The sequence below is a fragment of the Caloenas nicobarica genome, chromosome 4 (genome assembly GCF_036013445.1).
Source record: "Caloenas nicobarica isolate bCalNic1 chromosome 4, bCalNic1.hap1, whole genome shotgun sequence".
Classification (NCBI taxonomy): Eukaryota; Metazoa; Chordata; class Aves; order Columbiformes; family Columbidae; genus Caloenas; species Caloenas nicobarica.
Window position 1 is genome coordinate 12766713 of NC_088248.1, and position 26379 is coordinate 12793091.

At 42.9% G+C, this 26379-nt stretch overlaps 1 protein-coding gene across 1 annotated transcript in view; it reads right to left on the reverse strand.

Annotated features, from left to right (window-relative positions):
* Positions 1–26379, reverse strand: part of ANXA5 (annexin A5) — a 52916-nt gene that overhangs the window by 26043 nt on the left and 494 nt on the right. Inside the window, exon 2 of the mRNA XM_065634609.1 lies at positions 369–449. The gene's annotated coding sequence lies outside the window, so the exon portion shown is untranslated. The remainder of the gene's footprint in view (positions 1–368; positions 450–26379) is intronic.

A 26379-nucleotide genomic window follows, 5' to 3' on the forward strand; every position in this document is an offset into this window, starting at 1 on the left:
CACAAACTTGAAGACACAAACACAGGCTGGAGGGAAATACATATTGCACTGACTGCCTTCAGTGGAAACAAACTAGGCTTAGAACAGTTACAGATGGTGACTCACAAGGATCAGATGCAGGACCTTCAGAGTCACCATGGGCAAGTATTTAACTTGAAAGTTGCTCTAATATTCAGTGTTCACCCAAAAGTAGGACTTCTAGATTTAGCATAATTCTCATCTTTTTCTCCCTGTCTCTCTCTCTTTTTTTTTTTTAATGAAGCCAAATTTTCACACAGGAAAGAAAACTAGAGTAGGGGAGAGCAGCCTTTCTCCCCTTCCAAGCCCCTCCCTGCCCTTCGCATCCTCAAACACTAGCAGTATCATACCAGGATGTAACAGTCCGCTTCCCAGGACTGCTGCAGGCACAGTGCACTTCCAGTCCTTCCTTAACACAGAGCTGCAAACACCTGGAATAATTAAAAGCAACAAACATGATGTCAAACAGAGTGGCAGTGCCTTAATGATATATTTAGCTCTGGCACACATCGTGACTTCACAAGCAGGGCCCTGTTAGTTCCCAGTCAGCTTCAATGCACGGGTCTTATTCACAGAGAGTGAAATTCTGGCATTGGTCTCAAAGTCAGAGCAAAACAGCAAGCTGAAATATCACACTAAGGCTCAATGTGCCTTGATTAAGCAACTAGGAAGTGTTCAGCAGCCAGAAAACCAAAGTAATCTCAGAAGCACAGATTATGTTGGCAACCTTGCACTTCCTCAGGAGGCAAAGATGTGATTGCATCCACTTGGGGATGCGCTCTGGGATCAGGTTTTCTGCTCTGGAGACACCCTGGCAGGTGCTCTGTGTCACAGCTTACCACTTCTGAGACCTAAGATCTTGAAAAGGGATTTTAAAAGCTACACATTAATCCAAAATGGCATGATGACCAAAAAAAAAAAAAAAAAATTAATCCACATCAGGGCTTGCTTGCTGTGCATTTCTCTTCCTCCTGATGAGGTGAGGACAAGGGAGATACGTGGCTTGCCCGAAACCCTGCTTCAGGGGCTTCACAGCATCTTCCTGCAGAGGAAGTGGCAGGAGAGAAGAAAGGAAGAGTATCATGGGGACCACCTTCATTTATCACACGCTTCTTTACTTGTGGGAGAACATGGGTTTTGTTGCCTCCCAAAGAAGTGCTCCAAAAGCCACCTTTTGTTCTTCAAAGTTATTGCTCTGTATATTGTTTTACTTTTAAAAAGTCCAAAACCCCAGTGTAACCTGCACCTCTTGGCCTCGATTGCATGCTACATAGGACAAAACCAGTATGGACATGCTACCCAAAGAAGCCTGATCACAGTAAACCTCACTTCTGGATGAAATTCAGATATGGTCTAGGCACATTTATACAAAATTAATAAGCAAGCGAAACTTCCTTGAGCACTGAGCACAGTATGAAGTCCAAAATTTCCATCACATCACAGTTACACAATAGCCATCACAGTTGTAGAAGGGAGGCAAAGACTGCATAGAACAATCATCAGATATGTGAAATAATTAACTCGTTACAGAGTTTCTAATAAGGGGCTGGAAAACGTTTTTGAAGACTGGCTGTAGCACTAAAATGCACCTGCATGTTTTTTTCCAGAAACAATATAAAAACGTTTGAGGATGAAAAGTTAGTACAAAAACAGTTCTTGCAGTTGCTGTCAAGAGCAAGCTGCTAGAAAGACCAGCGACTTATATTTTTTTAAAAATAAACAAATAAAAAGACGGATGGTTTGCTATATCAAGACAGCCTTCCAGTGTGTGTCCTTATCTCCTGCCCAAAAGCACCATACATCATTTTGCTACCAATAATATTTCTGAGCTATTATGTGACACTATATAGCTACCTTTAAGTGCATCACAGAAAAGAAAAAAGAGCAAAGCCCATATTAAAGGAAAGTTTGCTTCTGATATGTATCCGATAGCTGCTGAAAAGGGAAAGGTCCTTCCATTTATCTAACAGAGTTGAAGCACAGTAATCGCATCAGAGCCCCTTTCACATGATAAAGGCCAAGGACAGTTAGTGTCCTAGTTAAAATATTTTCTCTTAAAAAAATATCCCATTGTAAAATATTTTTAAAGCCTATTGTTGAGAAACTGAAGTGCAATAGGCTTACCAAAGGAGATTTTCAGGCTTGGAAAATTTCACAGAGCAGACAGTTTCGTTATGAAGTTATAACTGAAGCTGTAACTTAAACACTTTTCCACACTTTAATGTCTCTTTGGAAGTGAAACAGTCAAAATTGCTTGATGAACCACAACTCAGAAGCAAAGGTGAGGGAGGCTAAAAAAAAAGAGCAATTTCAAGCTCATGCTTTGATTAACACTCACAGAGAAGAAATTGGTCCTATTCCAGACCAGGTGCCAATGGATGGCCGTTTCTCAGTGCCTCATTTCCTCCTTTCTTACACGAGCACAGAAACAGTTCAGCTCTTGGCAAAATTGAGCAAGCTTCGTGCTGTACTCCAGTGCCTTGGGTGGAAGGTACAATGCAAAGGCTAAACAATAACACTATTAAAATTGGACAGAAGGGAGGGCAATACTGGTTTGCAGACAGGGTAAAAAGTTCAGATTTTAATACTGACAGAAAGTTTAGAAAATTCTTTCCATGCTGCATGTGCCAACATCATGGAGCTGCTGAAGGACCTGCTAAGAGTACAAAGTAGAAGACTTTTTTAAAGCACTTTGAGACTTGCTTTGGAGACTAAATAATGATTTATATTCCAGCAAAGACAACTTCCTGTAAGTGATTCATTACTTCTAACCCACAGTCCATTACAAAGCAGTGCTCTGTTAGATTCTTGATTTCTCTGGGGACACCAGTACAATGTGAAAAGGTTAACAGGAGCTAAGAGCATTCACACCAGTTATAACATCAGGCAGCTGAATTCACCTTCCTGGAAAAATATTTTATTTTCCTTTAGTCAGAGTAGATAAAGGTTTCTTTGAAACTGTCTTTACAGAAAGACTTATCACAAGGATCTGATATGGGTATCACTGCAACAATCTGAATTCAAGAAGAGATAAATCACTTGAGCCAGATTCCAGTACTTGCCTCAGCCCCTGGACGTTATTCTTGATTACTAGGACAGCTCTGCAGCACTACGCTAAGGCAGTGCTTGATCTCTAGGTGCCCAGTTCTTCCTGAGAAACAAAAATGCCATCCCTGATGACAAGTGACATGGACTCCTCCTCAAGGACAAAGGGAGAGAAAAAGAGCCAGGTGCTTAGGCATTGCATTCCTGTATTTCTGGATGCTCTGCATGACATTTTATCTCAAGCAGATCACATAGGCTTTGGGCTCTACACATCTCCACACAGTGAGGGTCTACAAGGGGACAGTCCACCAATAATAGCAGAACAGTTGTCTTATCCCAAATCCACGAACTTTAAGCATTGCATAAATAATGTAAGAGTCATCACAAACCTCTGAGACAACACTAAGTAACTATCAAGAGTAATCAATGCAAGTTCAAAAAGATATTTCCCTTAATCAGTTAGGCCATTAGTTATACTTAGGAAAGCGGAGCAGAGAGAAAAAGACTCAATTCTGTTTGCTGGAGGTCTAGCTTAATGTAAATTTGAAGAATCTGAGAGAAGAAAAAAAAAGTCATCCATGATTGGTAGTCTCCCTCTCTACAGAGAATAGAAATAAGAATCACTTTTGCTGAAATCAACTGGCATAATGTCACTAAAGTTTGGCCCTTGCATTTGTTATTACCAAATACTTCTAACTGGAGTCCTGTAACAAGACCTCTTTTTCCTCAAAGGACCTACCATTAGCATCCCCATGACAGTCTTGAGATACAGGAGCACTATTATCTTCATTTTCAAGTGAGAATAAAGGTAAGTTGAGGCTCAGCAGTTTCCCTAACGTCACAGACAGCAGTAGGTAATTGAACCCAGGTTTCAAGTCACAAGCTACTGACTTGTACTGTTCTGTTCTTTCTCTCTTTACTCTGCTGAAGAGCCTCGGTGTCACTGAAAACGGCCTCCTTGGTTTACGTATTCACTGACATAGAAAAAAAGAATCCATAAATTATTTTTAAAGTGCTGGGCTAAGAAGCAGCACAAACCTTGACTCCTGTTAAGTAAGACCAGGATCAGGCCCATAAAATTTTAGTTTCATTATGAGGAAATAAGTCTGGAGGCAAAACCAAAGAAAGCCAAAATGAACTTGTTTCCTCTTCAGTCTTTCATTAGGTTTCTAAAACATGTTGATCTCAATCTTAAAAGCCGCTATTAATCAAAACATGTATAACAGAGTGCTTCGATTGCAGATCATGTGCAGCCACCTAGATAACAGTTTTAACAGGAGACACTTGTGTCTTATGGAGCTTTAATAATTTGTCTGGACTTAACTTACTTCCATTCTTTCTTTCCATAACTCTTCATATATTCCCCTGGCACTGGATGTTTACTGCTCCTGTAAACACAAGAAACATTTTTAGCCATGAACTCAAGACCTCTAAAGCCCCTTTCCTGGTTTCTACAATATGCTTTGACACCTGAACTAGGACAAATCTACCTAAAACAGCAGCACATCAGTGAAGTTTTCAATTGTTTTAATTGCTTCTGATAAGTCACTGCTACTCCATGCCCAGACACAGACACTCCAGATTTAAAATGCTCCATTTCTTTAGTTAATTTTGAAACTTTAAAAGGCGAGCAAGTCACTCAAAGGTTTATGCATGGACAAAGGCACACAAGCATGAGACTTTAAGGTATAGTCCTGTGTAGGAGAAAATTCCATAGACTTTCTCTTGCTTGCTCTCATTCAAGGCTGAGTGGCCTGCCACAGTCTAAATCCCAACCTTCTTCTTCTAAAAAAAATAAAAAAAAAAAAAAAATTAATCAAAGACACTTTTAAATAGCTTTTCTTATTATTCTCCTGTTTCCACCTCGATCATTGCCAGGCGCAAGTCTTTTTTTCCTCCATGGATCACTGGCCCTCCTGTTGAAAAATAGGACTAGGTTTCAAGTAGTGTGATGTGCAATTCTTTCCTAATTCTCTGAATCATGTTGTCAATTCCTTTCTCTATAGCAACAAATGCTGGGTATTCGGGGCTTTTTTTTGTTTGTTTTAATGAAAGATGAGCTTTCGAGGTGATAATATGATTCAAGAAGTCAAAGTTCTAGCAAAGCAAGGCAGCAAATATAATGGACTTATGGCAAGCTTGTATGAGCAGTCAACATTGCCAGTAATTTAAACTTCTCCTCCCCATCACGTTTATAAGAGCTGGCTGCATGACAGAATATTTCTATTCTTCCTAAACTAGGAAGTTTGTCTGAAATATAAACTATTAGTTTGGGAAAAATGCCTGTGGTAACTTTCCTCTAAAAAGCCTCAGTGCCTCTGCATCTCAGAGACTTTTGGTGGAGTTTTTTTAACCATAATTTGCGTTTTCAAGCATAGAATGATCAATTGAGCACACCAACAACTTCCAACAGCAGTAACCATGGCAGAGTTTTAGGTAAACTAGAGACAGGTTAGGGGGTAGGAACACAGTAACAAATTACATCCTGGTGCAAACTGCAGCTCTGTTTATTTCAAAGGAGTTTGTTGCATCTATTTCCAGTCAGTGGTTTGAATGACTTCTCATGGCTTGCCTGAAACACCACTTGCTTGTTCACATCCCAGGTAATCAAAACCCTACAAATAAAATTGCTATTACCTTTCCAGTCTGGAGGTCATTGCTCAAAAAAGCAAACATGCAAATACGTGAATGACCACATGGACCTGAGAAGGAATGAGATGCCTTGACTGAGCCAGCCAAATTATGTTCCTGGAATTAAAAAAGAGAAATATCTGGACCTCACTATCTTCTTGCATATTTGCCTGCACTTGTAGCAGGAGAAGTGAAACTGAGGTTAGAGAGCACTAAAGGTTTAACACATAGCTTTTCTTAGTCTGGTAAATCTTGATCCTATATAACTGCACATCTCCCAGCTCTGGACTGGTGAGACTGAGGAAAAGGGAAGAAATCCCTGCCCTGATCCCTCCAAGCCTTGCAGTCCCACTGGCAGAGGCAGCAGCAGCCTCTCCTATAGCAGACTTCCATATGCATGAGAAATTTTAACACAGAGCAGGCACTTGGTCCGCAAACTGCATGCTGGTACCCTAGCTGCCCCAGTGTTTCTTTGGTTCACTGGGTGCTCTTTTACAAAGATTGCCAAACTCTGCTCAAGACAAAAAGAGGAAAAATATGGTGCTCTAACTGTGATCATCTTCTAACTCTCACTTATTAATAGCCAAAGGAAAGAGCAGCCATCAATAGTAATCCTGGATAGTCTGGTGATAAATTATGACAGTCCCACATTTTAACTCCTCCTGTAGTTTAGCTGGCTCTCCCACTCCTGTCTCCACGCTTCAGTCATCTTCTCCATCATTAGCATGGCAAAGCATTTCTTTGCACGTTTTAACCTAGTTATAAACCCTTTGTTTCTGCTTTTCATACTTGACATCTTCAAGAGCAAGAACCTTCTCTTCCATATTACGTAGTGCCCACTGTAACAGCCTCAGTTTTGCCCTTCAAACACCAGACAGGCATTTTGAAAAGCACTTGCTGTTATGCCACGTGTTTTGTACGAACTCCACCCATTTACTAGGTTTATCAGTTAGTGAACAAGTCAGGTGCAGGTATTAAGAAAGGATCATCTGAATTTATATTATAAAATGCTCAACCCACTGATACACTTTGCTGAAATGCCACTTACATCACCGACTTCAAGGCATTACCTGCAGAGCAAGGTGTTAGTAAATCTGAACAGTGGAACTGTTCAATTACTCAGACAGCAGTAATTTTAAAAGCCACAATAAAGATGACTCCAGCAAAAACTTCATTAAAGAAAAAAGCCTTGGGGCACAATCCTGACAACTGTTGAATATAATTAATAGCAGCAGGAGCCAGAAATGTCCAGCACTATCCAGAACCAGGCATTAAGGAGAGCCCATGTACAGCTACAGCAGCAGATCACATAGTACCACCAAAAATAACTGCGGAAAAAGGTGGCACATTCACATCTGTGCAATGGCACTAGGCAAATCAGCACATTTAAGCTTTTCATCCCAACTACGAAACATGAGCAGGTGCATTTCGTTCCTTTAATGCCTAACTTATTTGCTTCCTAGTGTTTTATTATTAGTTGAAGACAGCTGCTGACATAAATTACCTTTTTTCCTTCGGCTGCAATAAATAAATATTTATGGCTAATTAGGAGTTCTCTTTCTCTGTTGCAAGCATTCACTTGGCTGAACAGCTGCATTAAGAGGCAACGCAGCAAGGCTGAGCAAAGCAAAGCAAGCGGCCGTACGTCCTGGAAATGGGTAGCTAACCACAGGAGGAAAGCAGTAAACCCACAAACTTCACAGCAACACCAGCCCGCACACTCATTAAGAGCAAGTAGCACCCTTCCTGCCCACATCATGGCTCTGTGGGCCAGAGCCATAGAGACACCTTTGGTACTCGCTACAAGGGCTCTCCGGACAAGCTTCCCTGGGCTTACAGCAAGAAGATCAAGAACAGACCTTTGGGATCTGGAGGCCAGAAACCTGCATTGATTCGCCTGCCTGGTTTTGGAGCCCTGGTGTATATAATCTGCACAGAGGTCATGGTGAACGTCACCATCTGGATGAACACTGCTGGTATTTCACAGTATAATTCATATACTGCTGCACAGAGGCACAAACACTCTGCTCAGACCTGCACATAGATGCAAGACACAGCACAATTCATGCATAGCTTTGCCTCAAAATTATTTTAAAATCAAGGAACCCACAAAGTAGTAGTCTATGCTGAACACCTCCCACTGTTAGTAATTACAGGGCAAAGAGCTTGGGTTTTGTACAGGGATTTCATTAAGATATACATCCTAGTATAGAAGCACTGCTATACAGCAATTTAAAACCAAGTTATCACAAGTCATTCTGCTGAATACAGTGACAGAGAAGGATGCCCGTGTTTTGTCAGATCCACATTTGCAGTCTCAGCCCCTGTAGCAATTTTAGTTAAACCCCTCTTAGCAGCAAATTTTTCAAAAATAGCTACAGTAATTCTCAGAGGGGAAGTGAAAATATGAATAATACAAATGCTGACTTGTTGAAATCCCTTCCCATATTTCAAACAAAATACCAGTCATGTTGAAAGCAGCATAAACCTTATAAAAAACGGGACATCTAGTGGCACTGCCTGGGAATTGCGGCAAGGAGAGACGACGTCTCCTCAAACCCTCTTACGTGGGTACACATGGAGACTGTGCTAAACCAGAGAGGAATAACAGAGATGGTACATAAGAGTCCTCCAAAATCCTGCCACACGGTGAAAGTTTATTCCAGGAGTCCATTATATGTTTTAAAAAATACCACTGGGTGATCAGACAGGTTCAACTCCGTGGGTTTTTGTCATAGACTTGCTCTTTGCCTCCCTTTCCCCTCCATGCCCCCCCAAAGTGTCAAAAGATTTAGATGATGCCATCCTGCTGCATCTGAGTTATGGGTTCACACATAGAAATACCATGGGTTTGCCATTATTTGTAGAAAGCTAAAGGAGACAACTCTGGTGTTGGGGAAAAAGAAGGGCTTCGTTTACCCACACTATCCCCTATACATCCTAGTATTTGATCTCAGAATACTTTTGTTCATTCAGCATTCCCAGCAGCTGTCGGCAGATCCCCTGCTAATACTGCTCTTTTCAGTATAAAACTGATAGTAATTACTGAGTAAAATGCTCCATACTGATAGATAATATCATGCCAAGAGTTTGTCTTTAGCACAGGAAAACTAATTTCTGAGCTGGAAATGGGACCAATACAAATGCAGTAGGGTTAACAGAGGAAAAAATAAAAGGTCCTAAGGTTTATGATTTTTTGTCATCAGTCCATAATAAGGCTTTGCATTTAAGTTTGGTTTACATGTTGTACATTGAGGAAACAGATTTCATGCCTGAGAAACTGCATACTAGTAAATGCTACAGTGGTGATGAACAAATAAGGAGAAAACAGTAAACCTGCAGATCAGTCAGGTTACTTCAGTATAGACTGCAATCAAAACCGTCACAATTCATAAGTGCTTCATTTTTCCCTCTGCACTAGCACCAAATAAAGTTGCAGTATTCCTAGCATTCAAATAACTCCTTTCAAAGGAAAGGGGAGAGAAGGATTTTCACAACAGTGAACTGTCTCTACTGTCAAGGCAGATTTCAGTCAAGCAAACCTTTCGCAAGCTGACATTTGTAAAAAACGTTAAGCAAAACGGCTTTAAATGGTGAATGAGAAATCCAGTCATGCATTGACTATTCTCGAAGGACTAGACTAAACTGGAGATACCAGATTTAAAAAAAAAATACTACTTTAAATTTAATTTCTTTTTAAATTAACATTGCACGGTTCCAGAATTATGCATTTACTTTAAAAGCTCAAGAAGTATTTCTACAACTCCCAGGTAATATTTTGTTTCTCAGAACTGCAGGCTGAGACAAGCAAGCAGGTCAGTCTGTTACACATCTTCTCACAAAAAACAGCTCTGCTCTGTCACAAGCATTTGTTAATGCTTGAGGTCTTTTACTTTCTAAGATGTTGTCACCTTCAGGTTTTCCACAGAGCCTGCCATTACATATGGGGTTGGTAGCAGAAAGAGAAGGTTAAAAAGGGAATTTGTTTGGAGACTTAGTGCCACCAATAAAAGTCAGCAACTTGCTGTCAAATGGGGAAGAACTTCCATGGGTTCATTAAGCAAATTTCCTTAACGCATCTCCTAGTAACCCACCACCCACGTGGCAAAACAAGCCTGTGTCACGGTAAACACTCCTTTCCCTCTCAGCAGCTTCATCTGCCATTCACACAGCAACAGGACAAGGGAAAAAAACGCTGCACCTTCCCTGAAGACCAAATTACAAGCTTTGTTTACCTGGTATTATAACATACTTTCTGGCAGCCTTTTGGGTTTCTGACCAGCATTTAAGCAGCAGATAACAGTGCATGCAGATGTAGCTCTGAGCTCGTTCAGATTTGGCTCCAGGGAATAAGCATGTTGGCTTCAGCCACCAAGGGGCTCAAGGCAGGTGGATCACCTCAGCCCACACTCAGTTTTGGGAGGCACATGAGCTTGCATTGCATCCCTGCTGGCAGGCCTGCATGCTCAGAGCCAGTTTATACCTCAGCTTCCCAGCTGAGGAATTCGAGTAGCAGGGTTTTGCCAAACACGCACGGCAGCTGGTTGAGGAGGAACAGTGCACACACAGACCAGCTGCAGCACATTTCCCTCCCAGCTTTTTCAGCCTTGTGCAGGGTGATTTGAGATCACCTGAGTGAGTTATGTGGATGCAGGGCTGGTGGAAAGCAGTGATGAATCATCTTTTTGCTTATTCTTTGCACAATAATGTATTGTAGACCTCTAACTCCTCCGCTAAACATCCATAATCTTTCGACAGCTGAGGAGTCTCCAGAGATTTCACACTTTAATCAGGGCAGCAGATACAGACAGGTCAGTTAAAGCAGACTTCAGTGAAACAGAGCTACAAAACTTGAAGACTTCTATTTTAACCAAACTGTATTTTAACACAGAAGTGGTTTACATCACGTCAGGTACTGACAAGTTACCATAAGTCACTCTCAACGAGATCATTTCATTAGAGGCTTACAAAAAGACCACAGACATGCTCTCTTTTCTCTCTAGTTTTAAATAAAAGAAGGCACCGCATGCTGAGGCAAGACATGCCTGCCTCCAGCAGCAGAGTGCTAAACCGTCCATGCAGCCAGACAGAAAAACTCTGTGCAGACACCAAAACTCCTACAGAAGTGCTAGGGAGGGTGTTAGCGAACCCCTGCATATCTCCCCATGTGCTGACTTGCGGTTCCCCCTGCTAAACACAGAGGTGTTGAGGGCCTCCCTTCCCATGCCTGGTATGAGTTGGCTGATGCCTCTTTGAGGGCCTGGAGCTGAAGATGAAGGCAGCAAGTCTCCTGCACAGCCCCAGGGTCTGTCTCATACCCAGATTTGACAAAGGAGAGCAAGAGAGGTCTCAATATCTAATGCTTTGTAAAAACCTCACTATTTTCTTGGAAATCATTTGGCCGAAGCATCCAAAGAAAAGCACAAACACATTGCCCTTTGCTCCATAGCAGTACCTCACCATACAGGAGCTCTGCTCTTTTCTATTAATCAGAAACCAAGTATAACAAAACACATCTATACGCCACCTGCTTTTCCTGGATCTCCCTGCATCCTTACCTGCTCCTCTCAGCAGACACACACCAAAGCACTGCAGAGGACATCACTGCTGCCCAGATCGGCCGGCAAAACCTGTGAGACCCCTCCCAAGTCCTCACCTCTCTCTCCAAGAAAGAGACAACTGTCCCACTCTTCTTAACATCTCAGCTTCCACCCTTCTGTCCAAGTAAATGAGCCACGTCCCCTTCCCCTCTCTCTACTGGCAACACCTGTGTCTCATCCTACTCGCCTCCACCTCCTGCCCACCCCTGGGTCTCCCCACGGCCTCCTCCTGCCGGGCTGGCCAGCAGCATCCCACAGGGCTCACAGAAGCAGCCCTGGGCTATCCCCAGGAGTCAGCAAGCTGGCAGCACTGTCATCATATGAAGGTCTGGGCTGGGTTTTGGGAGGCTTTTTTCAGTTTCAACATGAGAATATTGAGTTTTCATCACATGTCTGATGTTACATGGCATTCATGTCACGTAGAAAGGACTGGTTTGAGTACATCAATCACCCCAAAGAAAGAGAAAACAAAAGAGGAAAAGTATACACCAGTGAGCCTTTCTTCCCAAGCAGAACAGCTAAACTTGTCTTCAGCAATCAATCAAGGCCCCAGGAAAACCTGTTCTACCAAAGATAGATGATCTTTTGCAAAAGAATGGACACCTTTGAAAACTTCATTACTATTCTTTAAGACAAAGAGTTGCCTCTTGACAGTCTCCTTAATGCAGCATAAATTTTAATAAGGCGTGCACAGATGACCAGCTACAGTGCAGCTCACAGACTCTGTTGAGCTTTAGGAAAGCAATTCTCTATGGCTCCTTTTATGTCCTGCCCTGGTATTGCTGAAAATCTTTCCTGCTAATCACACACAGGAGAAACAGCAGCATGTGTGTGCAGGCACTAGGTCTGGTTTAAAGTTTACATCCATCACGCTCATCCTAGTAATTACTTGCCCCACATCAGCTGCTACAAGACACTTAGACAATCCAAACCGGTTTTTTGAATCATTAACTGGGTACCCAAAATGCTATTAAAAGGGGACAGTATTAAGGTCAGAAACAATGGGGGTTTTTTTTTAATACAGGTATTTGATAGAATAAGGAGAAAAACTCTAGGTCATTCTGTGCCTTCAGGTCAATACACAGATATTGCAGCCACGCTACAGAATTAATTTTTAGCATTATAGTTGTCTTTTTTTTCAGTCTTGGTGTATTGTGTGTTATGGATCACTTTGTGCGAACATTTTGACATAGCTGACATTATCTACAAATATTAGTACTGTATCAATTGCAAAATTAGGACTTGTACTAAATTATCAGGCACATTGATTACTAAATTCTGATATCTTGAGAACACTGATAAAGAAACAGCTCACAGTAGCATTAACTGGTATGAAGGATACCTGGACATGTGAAGACTCACTTCATTTGGAAGGACAGCAAATAAAACCTAAGTTCAAAATGAAAAAAATGTAAGAGTGTGAGTACCAGAAATGTCTCACTCTAGTGCTAGAGTTTCCCTTGGATACAGCCTCTACTGCTGCCTTACACTAATAGCTCCAGTTTAACAAACCAAAATAAGGTTCGGTGCTTTTAGTCACTGTGGCTTGGAGGACTGCCTGCACCCTGGGAAGATCATTAAGCATCCTTTGCATGACTGCCAAGGTATTCGAAGAAAGTGGCCTTCCAGCACAGCGGGCATGGCTCACGTGGCACGTATCTCTCACCCTAATTCAACAATTCATACCATTTCAGCATACACAGGGCCAAGTCCAAACAGAGGACACTCACGTCCTGGGTCAGACACAGCCTGGGGTCATGAAAAGCTAAAGATGAGAGAAAGACCCTTGGATGAGACCAGTCCAAAGCACCAAGCAGGTCGTGGGACACAGGCAGTGAAGGAAGTCCTCACATTTGCTATTATCATCTTTTAACAAGCTTTCCAGTTCATATTCTCTCTCTTGGCTGAGCTCCTGAAAATGAAATCAGAGGCAGGCAACCGAGTACTTTATACTGTACATCCATTTACCTTAAACAGAGCATCCCTTTGTTGGCACGGGAACAGACCAAGATTTTGGTCACCCCATTGCAGTGGTCAGGAGAGAGAGGTTGTGTTAAGAGGTATTTCACTAACTGCTCTAGAAAATAAAAGCTTAAGGAAAATAATATTTACAGCAAGGAAAGTGAGGTTTAGTGTTCAGCAGGACATGCATGCTAGCACACACCAATTTCCAGGTGTTAAAGAGGTGTGAGTAGGCCTTGGTGATCACAGTAGACTTCCAGTTAATTCAGCATTTAAAGATATTGAGAACACAATGTCGAATCTTCTTGGAAGAGCAGAAGTGTCATTCACTATCATAGAAATTAATAAAGTCTTGTGTACAAGGACTGGAAGAAAAGTACTTTGTTTATCATCCGATATCTTTATTAAGTAGGGACTCGGTCTTTTAACCCTTTTTGCAGAGTGTTGTTTCTGTCAAGACAGGTTCAGAAAAAGAGTACAAAATTAATTTCTAAAAAACACACAAAGTCAGAAGTAATAAACTGATGGCATACATTTTATCCTTGATTATTTAAAAACAAACAGAAAAAGTGGAATATCATTTTAAGATCATTGCTATTGACATGCTCTGTTCTGAAGAAGTTTATTTTTCTGAAATAAAAAAATAAAGTACATGCATTTTCAGAGAGAAGTGACCCAAAGATATGCTGCTGAATTTCACTACAAGTCACACTGAAAATATATAACATATGGATTTGTGATGGCCACTTCAGATGGCCCATCATATTCTGTACTGAAAGCTTTGTGCATTCAGAGTCTTTTCCAGCTATCTGAGAAAAAAGGATCAGGTCTTTCTGTGCAAGGAGTAAGATGCAACTGCAAGACCTTGATTAACTACCTTCTTCCCTTTCAAACTTCTCCCTTCTATCATGGGATCTAGTGAGCTCTCTGAAAATGGAAACAGATTTGTATCCAACCACCAGGAGCTGACAGACTCAAACTAGCACCGAGTTTTCTGAGCGTGACACTAGTCACAGGAGCAAGTGGCTCAGCTCAGATGTGCCAGCATACCTGGATGGAAAACCTGATTGGTTGAAGTCACACCAAGGCACCTCAAAACAGGTCTTAAATGACCGTCAGAGTTTTGACAGCCCTCCACAGAGGTGTTTTTTTCAAAGTGAAATTTGAGACATGCAATGACATTTGAAGGGAAGCAAAAGAATAAAGAGTTTCTCAGGAATGCTGAGAAATTAAAGCTACTGAGCAGGTCTTGCACAGCTGTGGCTGCAAGCAGAGCTACACTACTTGTCACTGTGAAAATACTCATATCAGATTAACCACCAGAAAAATAAATAGGTTGTTGTATTTGTTTTAGAGTACTTGCAAACACCCAAAGTAGAACATTCCTGGCATAATTCTGCATGCAGGCCTCACCAGAAACTATTTGGGTCCACTGAACCTTTGTGGTTTTTAATCTAGAGATGGGAAAAGGTCTGATTACATAGTTGTAAAAGATTATATCTTCATAAAAGCACAGCTATATCCGCTCTTGTGCACTGTCTAGTTTTCAACATACAATCATTGAGCTTTGCGTGTTTTCCTTGGGAGAATGTATTGACTTAACAGACCTCATCATCAAGTGCTTTCTCCTGCTATTAGTTTTACTAGTCCCTATCTATAGTCTGTGTCATTATGCCTAGTTACAGATTATGCTAAATAAGTCATCTTCTTCCTCAGTATTTATATATTTCAAGTATTTGCAGATGATCGTATTCCCTTATAGCTGCCAGCTAACAAAAGCATACATATTTAACTATTTTATTCTTTCTGTCTGAATTTCCCTAAGGCATTTAATTGCTCTTATCTCAATTCCCTCTGGTAATCAACAACAGCCTAGTAATGAGGTGTCCTGACAGCGCCCAGCAGCTTAGGGCTGAACAGAAAAGAGACCTTACTCCCTCCTAGGACATGATAGCTGTGCCTGTGCAGCTCAGCAACACACAGGACACTTCTACGGCTTTGCAAACTCACCGTTAATTTACTACTAATGATCACATCTTGTATTTCTCTCACCCTGCAGTTTATTTGTTTACATGTTCCCAAGATGATTCATCTGCCTAATCTTATACAGCCTTCAGCTTACTTCTGTCTCTCAACATTGATTAAACAAAATGATGCACATCTTTTGTTGTGAAGTTGAACACTGGAAATTTAGAAACTCCCCAGAAGAGCTCTGGACAGTGGGACAGGCTCTCTTTGCACATGAGGTGGCCTGCCCTCCTCTGTGAGCAAAAAGACAGGGGCTACCAGCAGCATTAATCTTCATTTGGAAAAAAAACCCCACAGATACAACCTCAGCACAGAAGGGCTAGAACTCTATTCACCTTTCTGCCCTGTGACGATATGACTGCACAGAAAGGTGTTGCCTCCACAGCTGTGCCCTAAAATCTGTATCAAGAAATGGAAATTAGTTTGAATGGTGCACATGTTTGATGGCACTGGTGTGTGTGATATCAAAGAGCCCCCCTAGTTGTCCTTCCAAATTACACTGCAGGTGACAGCATTGAAATATAGAGAATACTTTCAAGGAGCACTCGTCTTACTTGCATTGGAAGTTCAGGGTATTTATTCCTGCACTGCAGTATTTCTGCAATTAGGACATTTTAGATGCAGCACTAGTACCAAAACAAGACAAAACAAAGAGCTAATAATCCTCTGACTTCCAAATGTTTAACCGAGTAACCACCCAAAACTTTTCTATTGCATTGCATTGGTGTAAAATGCATATGTGTCAGAGGAAAATAATATCTTTGTTTCCATTTTCCAAATAAAGGTAACTCAGGCTGTGCCTGATCAGTCACATTTGTGAAGAGTCATCATACAAATCAGATTATCTCTATTTCGTGCAATACAGTAAGTATGAAGTGCTTCTGCAAATTAAGTTATTAAAAGTGCCCCAACCATCCACATTATTTGAAATACTTCAGGGCTACTAATCTCCAAAGTCAGCTGGGTATAAAGGTGATCTCTTTGTGCTCACGCATAATATGCTTCACAGTTTTATGGCTACTTATATTAACTGAGCAAAACCATTAGCCATTCTTTCTAATCACTGACATGGGGCCAAAGTCATCCTCACCATTTTCACAGAGGAAGAATAAGAAAATCATACAGATAGGAGGTTGATGGGTCTCAGGAAGGAAACCTAAACAGTACTTTTTTCTCATGATTTTCCCTTGACTTTGAAAAAGCCCACCCAAAGTGCAGAAAGGCAATTGGGGCACCAGGCACTAGGAGGAGGCACAGCAGGACTGGAGAGAATTGAGGCTCTGGCCCCCTCCTGTGCACACGCTCCGCGGAGATTTGACAGATACAGTTTCCTTCAACCAAGCTGATTTTGACCATGTCATCCTGGGCGCTGAAACCCTCCCAACACAGGAGCACGCTGGGCATGGGGAAGCGCTGCTGTTCCTGCCTGCATGGCCTGGTTACGGCTCCTTGGCAAGCAGGACTGTGTGCTGGGACAGCCTGTATAGGACATGACGGGGTTCATAATGATGCAAATGAGACTGACATAAAGCACAGAGCACGTAACAGTTTCAAAAGTTTGTGATGGGGGCCAGCCAGAGGGAAGAAGAGCCAGAGCAATGCCAACACCCTTTGGAGGAAGGCCTTTCCCACTTGTTTTTAATGTTACCCCTGCACCCTCGACAAGTTCTTCCCCCCATGCCAAGTTACTTAGCAGTGAGCAGGAGGAGATTCACTGCAGTGAGGGCTGGGGAGCTGGAATATCATATGGGTGCTGTGGCCTCTAACCGTGGTCCCATCTCTGCAGTGTGCTGCCTTGCAACAGAGAAATGTGCAGCTGGCGTAAAGCAGACCATGTACCCACAGGTACTTGTTTGAATTAGCAGCGCTCTGCTCTGTAAAATACACCCCATGGCAATGCTGGAGACCCGGCTACCTGATCTTCTGCAGCTAAACTGCCCCAACAGCTGCCATCTAATGCGGCCTTAAAAAAGCGCCCAAACCCCATGCATTTAAACAGGAACACCAGCTCTATAGTACTTCTGAAATATTTTCCTTTTGCCAAGCTTACTGCATAGCTGTTAGCATCTATCCTTAACTTCTCTACATGTCTTTCTTGGAAGAACAAATCTGTGTCCACCCTTTGCCATGGTGCAGAAACTCACTTGAGAGCTTAACCTCTTTGCCCCTGTGTAAGTCCAATGTGGTTCACTTTGGTCTCTGCCAGTTGCCATCCCAACGGCTCAGTAACCTCAAGCCTATCATGGTGCATTACCAAGCAGCTTCCCTTTGCCTCATGGGCCCAGCAGGTATCTATGTGCCATTCCAACTATCAAGGCATTCCCAAATCCTCCTCTCATAGATTTTTGTATGGCTAAATGTGAGAATGGCGAGAGGCTCTTGGAAATAAATGACTGGATCAAAACTCATGTCAGGGCACAGGTCATACACAACCACAGAGCTCACACTTGCTTGAGCTCTCTCTCTGAAAGCCACCATGGTACAAGAGAGCTATAAAAACAATACTGTGAGAGGGTCTGCCTCAAGCACAAGATTCCTAAAGCTCCAGAGGCTGAGTTGCTTCCTCTGTGCCCCATCAATGCCCAGTGCAGGGAGCACCATGCCCCAGGGCTCCCCAGCCACACCATGTGGGCACTGGCCCCTGGCAACACCTGGGGAACAGCAGCTGCTGTGCTGGGGCCAGAGCAGTCCCTGGGGACATGAGGGACGGGGAGACATTGGCCATGAGATGTTGCCTGGTCTGTTCCCACCTGTGGGGAGTGAAGCCTACTTAGCATTTTAATCATATATGGGAACAACTCCTGTGGAATAAAAGGAGGAAAACTGGGTTAGATGTGGTTAAAGTTAAAATGCATTTAAAAAGATGAGTGTCTGCTTCTGCATTGGAAAACACTAAACTTAAAAATGCTCTAATAAGGTCAAATTCTGATATCTGTATGCCAAAGAAGTAAAGCTGAAGTAATGTCTCCCGCAAAGAGAGCCCGAGGGGAGTTTTCTACTTTGTTACAGAGTAAAAGCTGCAAGGCAAGCTCACCGTCAAATTTAACCTGCATTTTGAGATGCAAACGAAGTCCCTCTAGTGAGAGCGGGCGCCCAGAGGGCGGCCGGTGCCGCGGGGAGGGAGCGCTTCAGCGGGGTAAGTGGGCAGAGCAGGAGCCGCGGAGCGCGCCCGGCCGGTGCCTTCCCAGGGGACCCGGTGAAGCGGGGGCAACCCCGTCCCCCCCTGCCTCTCGCCGCCTGGAGAAGCGGCGGACTCACCTGCGGGGCGGCCCGAGGCGGCGGCGACGGGCGGCTCACAGCTCCCGGCACGCAGCCCAGGGCTGCCGCGGCGGCGGGCGGTGGCGCGGGGGGGCGCCGGGGGCGCTGCCCGCCGAGCCCCGCAGCTGCCGGAGGAGCAGGCAGAGCAGCAGCAGCAGCAGCAGCAAGAGGAGGAGGAAGAGCGCCAGGTAGAGGAGCAGGTTGAGCTCCCACTCCATGCCGCCCGCTGCTCGGCACCGCACGACTCCCCGCGGACCGCCCGGTGCCGATGCCGGTGGCGGCCGAGCCGCCGCTCCTCTCGCCGCCCAAAGCCTCCTCCCCTGCGGCAGGGCGGCCGGCGGGCAGAGAGAGGCACCGGGCGGACCACGGAACCAGTCCTGCCTTCAGCCCCCGCTTCTGCGGCACCTCCCTGCCCGGGCAGGGCAGCGCGGGGCAGGACCGGAGGGCACCGGGGCGGTGGGTGCGGAGGGTACCGTGTCTGCCACGCACCCACCTCGGCGGCTGCGGGGTCTGGGCCCTCGGTCCCAGCTGGAGCACGATGGCCGTGCTCCCTGGGCGCAAGTGCCCTCTTCCAGAAACGACGCTCCGAGACCACCCGTGGCCGCCAAACGAAGCTCGCTGGGATGACTCATTTTGAAATTGAGTGTCCCATCCAAATTGAAATGCCGACATAGTGGTACCCACAGGCAGCATCCATCCTCCCTACCGCCCCCCCTCACATTTCACACACCTCCACCAGCCCTGAACTTCGCTGCTTTCAGAAAAATGTCCCTCTCCTTTAAGACACTTGACAACCATCCACTGGACCTGGAACAAAACCACTTCTCAGATATTCCCATAGGAATAGAAAAGTTACTCAGATGGCTACTTGGCTCACATTTTGGTGAACAATATAATTGCGATGGACTTGCCATGACTTTTGCTTTGAAGGTGATGAAAAAACATACTTTAAAAATACCAGATATCCTTTCTCAGACTGTATTGCTAACATTTGGCTGTCGGTCAGGCAACAGAGCCACCATCCTCAGAGCCAAGTGACATACCAGGGTTAGATCTGTCATGATCCAGTGGCTCCTGCGCCCGCTTTCAGAAACACCCTGCTCAGTGCATGAGCCTCCAGAAGTGAAAACAGGTTACAGAGGAGCATAACGGCAGTGGTGCCTCACGGGTCCCCTCAGGACAGTGGCACCCCAATCAGACAAAAAAGAGACATATTTCACACTCTCAAACTATTGCATCTAACCTCCATCTACTCTCTGGTCCCCCAAAACCACCAGTGCTCTGAGGCTGCAGGAGAGCAGACAAGGCGAAGGGGGTGGAGTGGTGTCAGTTTGCTGCTGTGCTCAGAGAAAACCCTACTTGCACTTTTTGGACACCACCTGTCCACATGATTCACCTCAGCCCAAGTCACATCCCAAATGCCTCCACGGATTGATAAGCATTGGAACTGAAATGTCAGAGAATGAACATAAGCACTGCTGCATATATTGCATATTTTGTCAGAACCACAGAAAGTATGTTACTTCCTGAAGAAATAGATCAAAAACGCATAAATTCTACTTCAAAAAGCCTCTCAAATTCTTAAATTATTATCAGTGCAAGTTTGAGCTAAGGAGATAACTATGTATTGAATCACCATTTATACTAAATCTTGTATTGTCATCTGAACTTCTATAATACTACTTCATAATAATGCTCAATAAACAATTTGAAGCAACTTACGAAAATGATCATTCACCCCTTCTTGAAGTAGCAAAACTTCATTCTGACTTCTTCATCAGTACTGTAGAAAACAATCTCTGGCAGAAGAAGGAAAGGTCGGCATTGATCATTCTCCAGTGCTGACACATCCCAGCTCTGTATTCTCTCAGGCACAATAATTATCTTGTATTATTAGAGAGGAATTGAACTACTCAAAACACAGGTTTCTTATCAGCATTTGATTCTATGAACTGTGATGTGCCTGTGCTGGTTAGCTGCAAGTCCTGCTCTCCAGTGCCTCCAGTATACACATGTACACATGCATGCACAACATGCTGTACACTGCATTTCAATTTATAAGATCATTTGGCAAGAAAGGTTCCACATAGGTGTAATAAGACAATTTATAGTTCGTTTTTCTGAGAGCCTCTGAGGCTTTGGAACAGATACAGCTCCATGGGGATGGGACAATAGGTAATCATTGCAAGCAATGCAGTGGCAGAAATAAAGCTTGAACAGTGCAGCTTGCATATCAGCTTGATGCAGTGAGGTGTAGAGTATTCTGGCCTTGATCCAGAAAAGCAGGCAACCACAGAATCACAGAATGTTAGGGATTGGAAGGGACCTCAAAAGATCATCTAGTCCAATCCCCCTGCCGGAGCAGGAACACCCAGATGAGGTTACACAGGAAGGCGTCCAGGCGGGTTTGAATGTCTCCAGAGAAGGAGACTCCACAGCCTCCCTGGGCAGCCTGTTCCAGTGTTCTGGCACCCTCGCTGTGAAGAAGTTTCTTCTCATATTTAAGTGGAACCTCCTGTGTTCTAGTTTGTACCCATTGCCCCTTGTCCTATCATTGGTTGTCACCAAAAACAGCCTGGCTCCACCCGCATGACACTCACCCTTTACCTATTTATAAACATTAATGAGGTCACCCCTCAGTCTCCTCCAAGCTAAAGAGACCCAGCTCGCTCAGCCTTTCCTCATAAGGAAGATGCTCCACTCCCTTCATCATCTTTGTGGCTCTGCGCTGGACTCTCTCCAGCAGTTCCCTGTCCTTCTTGAACTGAGGGGCCCAGAACTGGACACAATATTCCAGATGAGGTCTCACCAGGGCAGCGTAGAGAGGAAGGAGAACCTCCCTCGACCTACTAACCACCCCCCTTCTAATACACCCCAGGTACCATTGGCCTTCTTGGCCACAAGGGCACAGCACTGGCTCATGGTCATCCTGCTGTCTACCAGGACACCCAGGTCCCTTTCCCCTACACAGTTAAGGCTACCATGAAAAGAGAAGAACAATTTTTTATTTATTTTTATTAGGCCACAAAATGTGGCTGGTGGAAGCTTGCTGTCAAGATGCTGAGATTCTGAGGCAGTTTGGTTTTTTCCTTCGGTCTTCAAATGTGATTTTCCCTTGTGGCTCAGTTCAGTAAGATAATCCAATTCAAGCATTTCAGCCTGCAGACCATTCATCTCAAATGAAGAAATGCTTCTATGTGGGCACAATAGATCATTAGGCTCCTCTTTCTGAGAATTCCTGCTTTAGCCTAAGTGCCTGTGATTTATTCACCCATTTATTCACTCTGCAGTGTAACACACTCATTCATTTTCTTTCTGGTTTCAAACACCAAGACTATTTCTATTACTTGATTACAATTTTAACTCTGCCTTCACCGTACAGATATGCAGTAATTGCTCAACTTTTATTTCATTAACCTATTATGTTGACCTTATTTTCCACATAGCCTGCTTCAGATTACCCGTGCTGTGATTTTATGCCTCCTTATTTTGCACATGAAATTCTTTACTCTTCCTAGCACATGTGCATGCACAAAATCTGCCGAGTAGTCTTTGTGCAAAGAAGATGGCATGAATCAAAAGAGATGTCTGATTTCCAACCCCCACACATGACTTGGTGCCTCTGGAATCGTATCCAGCTCCTACTGAAGTTCACCGTCAACTTCTGTGTCTTAATCTTGAACAGGACTGGCCTCAGAAGCAAAAATCCACCATAACTGCCTCCCCAGCAATAAAGGTAAAATTAGCACTTCTGAAAATGTTTCTGACAGAATATGTATTAGTGCAAGAAAACCTAATGCACATGACTGACAACACTGTTGAATGTTCTGGTTTAGCATCAAAACTGTGACTCCTTTAAAAATATTGTTTTATCAAAGCTGTTATAAAACTTCTTCTGCAAAAATTAAAAAAAGCTATCGTTGTAGTTTGCTAAGAAACAAGACTGCAACTCCTCACCAGCCCAAACACTCAGTCGCTCACTTCTGTCAAGGGGAGTGATGCCAAAGGGCACTTTGACACCAGCCTGACAGGTCAAGGCAGGCGACTGTTCACTGGGAGAGAGGGGACAGGAATTTTTCCCAATCTAACCTCAAGCACAAGTCTCAAACTGGCATTTCTGTAACTGATGGAGAGTAACACCATTTAGAAGGCTCCTACAAACACCACAAACACTTTTATGGTTGTGGTTAGTAACTGAAGAAAATGTCATGGAAAGTGGTTTTATTTTTAAAGGAAAATGCCATGCTTCGCAAAACTGATTTTCATTTTGACTGCTCTACCGAGCAACCACTTTGAGTAAAAATTCCACTGTCTATAAAGCTTGCAAGATTAGTGCCTTTTAACCTATGTGAATGACTTGTTCAGTAATAAATCTATTTTCAGATTTCAATTATCTTTCTTAATGGGTAGGCAATATGAACATGTTTTTTAAGAGTATCAAAGTGATTTTCAGTATTACCACTCTATTGCAGAGCCTGCAAATTACAACGTAACAAAACCATGCTACTGAGTGAGAACCAGGTACAATGGATTAATTTATCATTACCAAGATATGCAAAATGCTAAATGAATAACACAGTGAAAGCTAAGTACTCAAGGAAGCCCTTTTCTGATCAACATCTGAACTGTTGTATTACTCGGTGCAGAACGTCCCATTTAAGTGTCAAGTTCAACCGCATCCCTTCTTCTGCAGAAGCTAGCAGAATCATCTAAGCTGTAAAATGCTTACATTCAACTGCTTGCCCGCTATGATGGAACTGACTACAAACACTAATGTTCCAGTTTCCTCACCTGGAGCGCAAATACCAGTGATTCCAAATGGAGCTAATAGTAAGCAATTAGCTATGAGTCTACACTCCTTTAAGCCAATGCACATAAGAAGAAACTATCCTGAAATTCTTGTGAATCAAAGATCTGAAAACAAAGGTTGGGTCTTCAGAGTCCATTTCTTCTAAAAAAAGTAGATGGTCTCACCTTTTAGGATAACGGCCAATTTATTCATTATAATGATTGCCAACATTACACTAATCCTCTTATCCAGCAAGTTGTACTTTCTCCCTCAAAATAAAACCAGAGGAAAGGGTGGAAAGAAATAGTACACTAAACTGGATTTAACATGGGTTACTGCAAGAAAGATGGAGACTATTCATGGAAGAGAAGTGCTTATATCAATGTCCCTCGCACTGTAATCAAGCAAGGTACAATTTCTTAGAAAGACTTCCCTGCTTGCAAAATTAGCCTTACCATGTGTCCTGGTTTTATTAAAAACAAGACCAGTTTCTCTTTTAGTGAATTATCCTTTCAGCTAAGTTCTTCTAAGTAACTGCACTTTTCTCAATTTGGCTGCATGTTTTTCAGACACTGTGCTCCGGAGCTGATAAGGGTAGCAATGGAATGCAGAAGAGGCCTAGGCTTAGATTTATTACTATGGCAGCCAAGGTTACTGATACATTTTGCACATCCCATAAGTGAGAGGGGCATATTTGCAAGGAGGGGCAGACAGAACAGGTGACTAAAATTGACCGAGTATTCCATCCCATACACCTCATACACCCTATAAAAGTGGGAGATCACAAAGGTCTCGCTCTCTTCGACCATGGTCGGCATCTGAAGAGGACCTTGCCAGTCGTGCCTGTGATCCCGGGCCTGGTTCCAGACCCTGCATCCCTGAGTCCAGTTCTGGTTTACTGCGGAGTCCAGCCCGGGACTTCCAGGTGCCTGCCCTGCAGCTGCTGGAGTGACACCAACTTTGGGAAATTCAAGATTGGTTTTGTATATCTTGTATTATTTTCTCTATTTATTAATAGCACTAGTAAAGCATTTTTAACTTTTCCAACTTGCAAGTCTCTCTCCCTTTTCCTCCTAATCTCTTTCCTTAGCTGGTTAACAGAGAGCATCTGCCGCAGTTTATTGTCACCCTGCAGTAAACAGCGACACCATGCCTGTATGGCCTTTGCCTGCTATTCAATAAACATTTGCATTTTTCAATGCAAAAAAAAAAAATGGCAATGCTTTCGGTGTGCATTACATCTTGCTGTAAGCTGGCAAAATGGCATAATAAGGCAGTATGTCCCACCACCTTTCATATGAAACGTTTCATAAAGACATTTTCTCCTGCTTGTAAGCTGTCAGCTTTCCAAGATTCTGCAATTCAAACTGGGATCTCTCCTTGTTGCCTCTCATCACCACTAATCATCTGGCCACCTGCCAGATCAGGCCTCTAGTGAAACGTCTGCACTCTCACTGATTTTGTGGATTTTTGGATGGCAGTTTAATCTGAATTTGGAAACAAGACATATATGTGTAGAGCCAGTTAATTTCTATTGAGCCACTTCAGCTGTGCATGCCAGATAAAAATACTTAATACTGCTCCTACCACTAACATCAGTACTTTTGAATACACACAGGACTCAGATTTGGAGGAATGAGATGTCTCATTTAAATCAAGCACAGCAACTTTGCAGCATTGAACTAACAGCTGAACTCCCTTATGGGAGACTTTAACCATCTCATTATCTGCTGAAAGGGCAACACTGCAGGACTGTGTTTACCAAGCAAATTCTGTTCACTGAGATGTAAAAAAATATCAGACCTCTTTTTATATTACAAAATGACAGAAATTTTTAACAAACCTGCTTCCGGCAAATATTATGACTTACAACATGGGTGAAAATGGGCTCCTAATAAGTATACCGCCAAATACAGAACAATAGCACGCAAAAGACACAAGAAAAAGTATTCAAAGGGGTAATTCATGGCTTTAGCTTGGGTTTACTTGAATATGCCAACAAAATACTTCTTCAATGCAACTGAAGTATCTGAAATTTCTAGTGAGTTTCTGTGAAAGCAACATAAAGACTTCAGTAAAATAAATTAAATGTATCGGTGTGATAGCAAAGGACTTACAGTAATATATTGGGCAAAAAGTTTGAATTAGACATTCAAAATGCAAAACTTACAGCTACATCCCACTTCTTTCAGAAGTCTGCCTTATTAGTTATTCAACTTATGTGTTTGCCAAAATATCTCCACAGGTGCTTCCCAAGCTCTATTTTACACATTATATCTGTCTGGTAATAATACCTGAAACTCAAAATATACTGTTTTTCTGTGATTTAGAAACACTAGTTAACAGTTTACCCAACTGCACATAACTCAGAAATTAGCTCTGCTATTAGAATTATATTTAAAAAAATAACTTCAAACCTTAAGTGATTACAAGCCATTAGTAGCTAACCTTTATTATTCATGTAAAAAGATGCACCAACCAAAGCACAGCAGGACTTAGGACTACTAATATAGAGTAAACTTGGTCCCAGCAGAAGCATTTTCTCAGTGATTGCAAAGCAGCCAGAATTTAACCCCATGCCTTCATTAATGAATATTACCACTGAATTTAAGCAATTAAAAAAGAAAAAACAGACAAAATTTCTACCTGAGGACTGTCACTCAAACTCCAAGGAAAATACCCAATCAACCAAATAGCAGCAATGAAACAGAACCTTACTCCAAATGTTACTATAGCTGTGGCTAGAAAAAAAGTCACAAGTCTTAAATCATTCCCTTCTTGTTGGTTCAAATGTAGCACCACCTGGGAAAACTACTTGCTTATTTTTCTCCCTACAACAAGAGGGCGTTTTCATAATCTCATTAAAATGTTTTTACACTAAATATTTGTGGTGACGCTCATTTATGCTAATCTGAAAATACAAAACTGGCATGGGAAAACCAGACAGCACTTGTCCTCACCCGCACAGACTTTAAGTTTCTGAAATGTGACGCACTTTTTAGTTTGTACTGGAGCTTAAGTATAATTTATTTCAACAATATTGTGTGA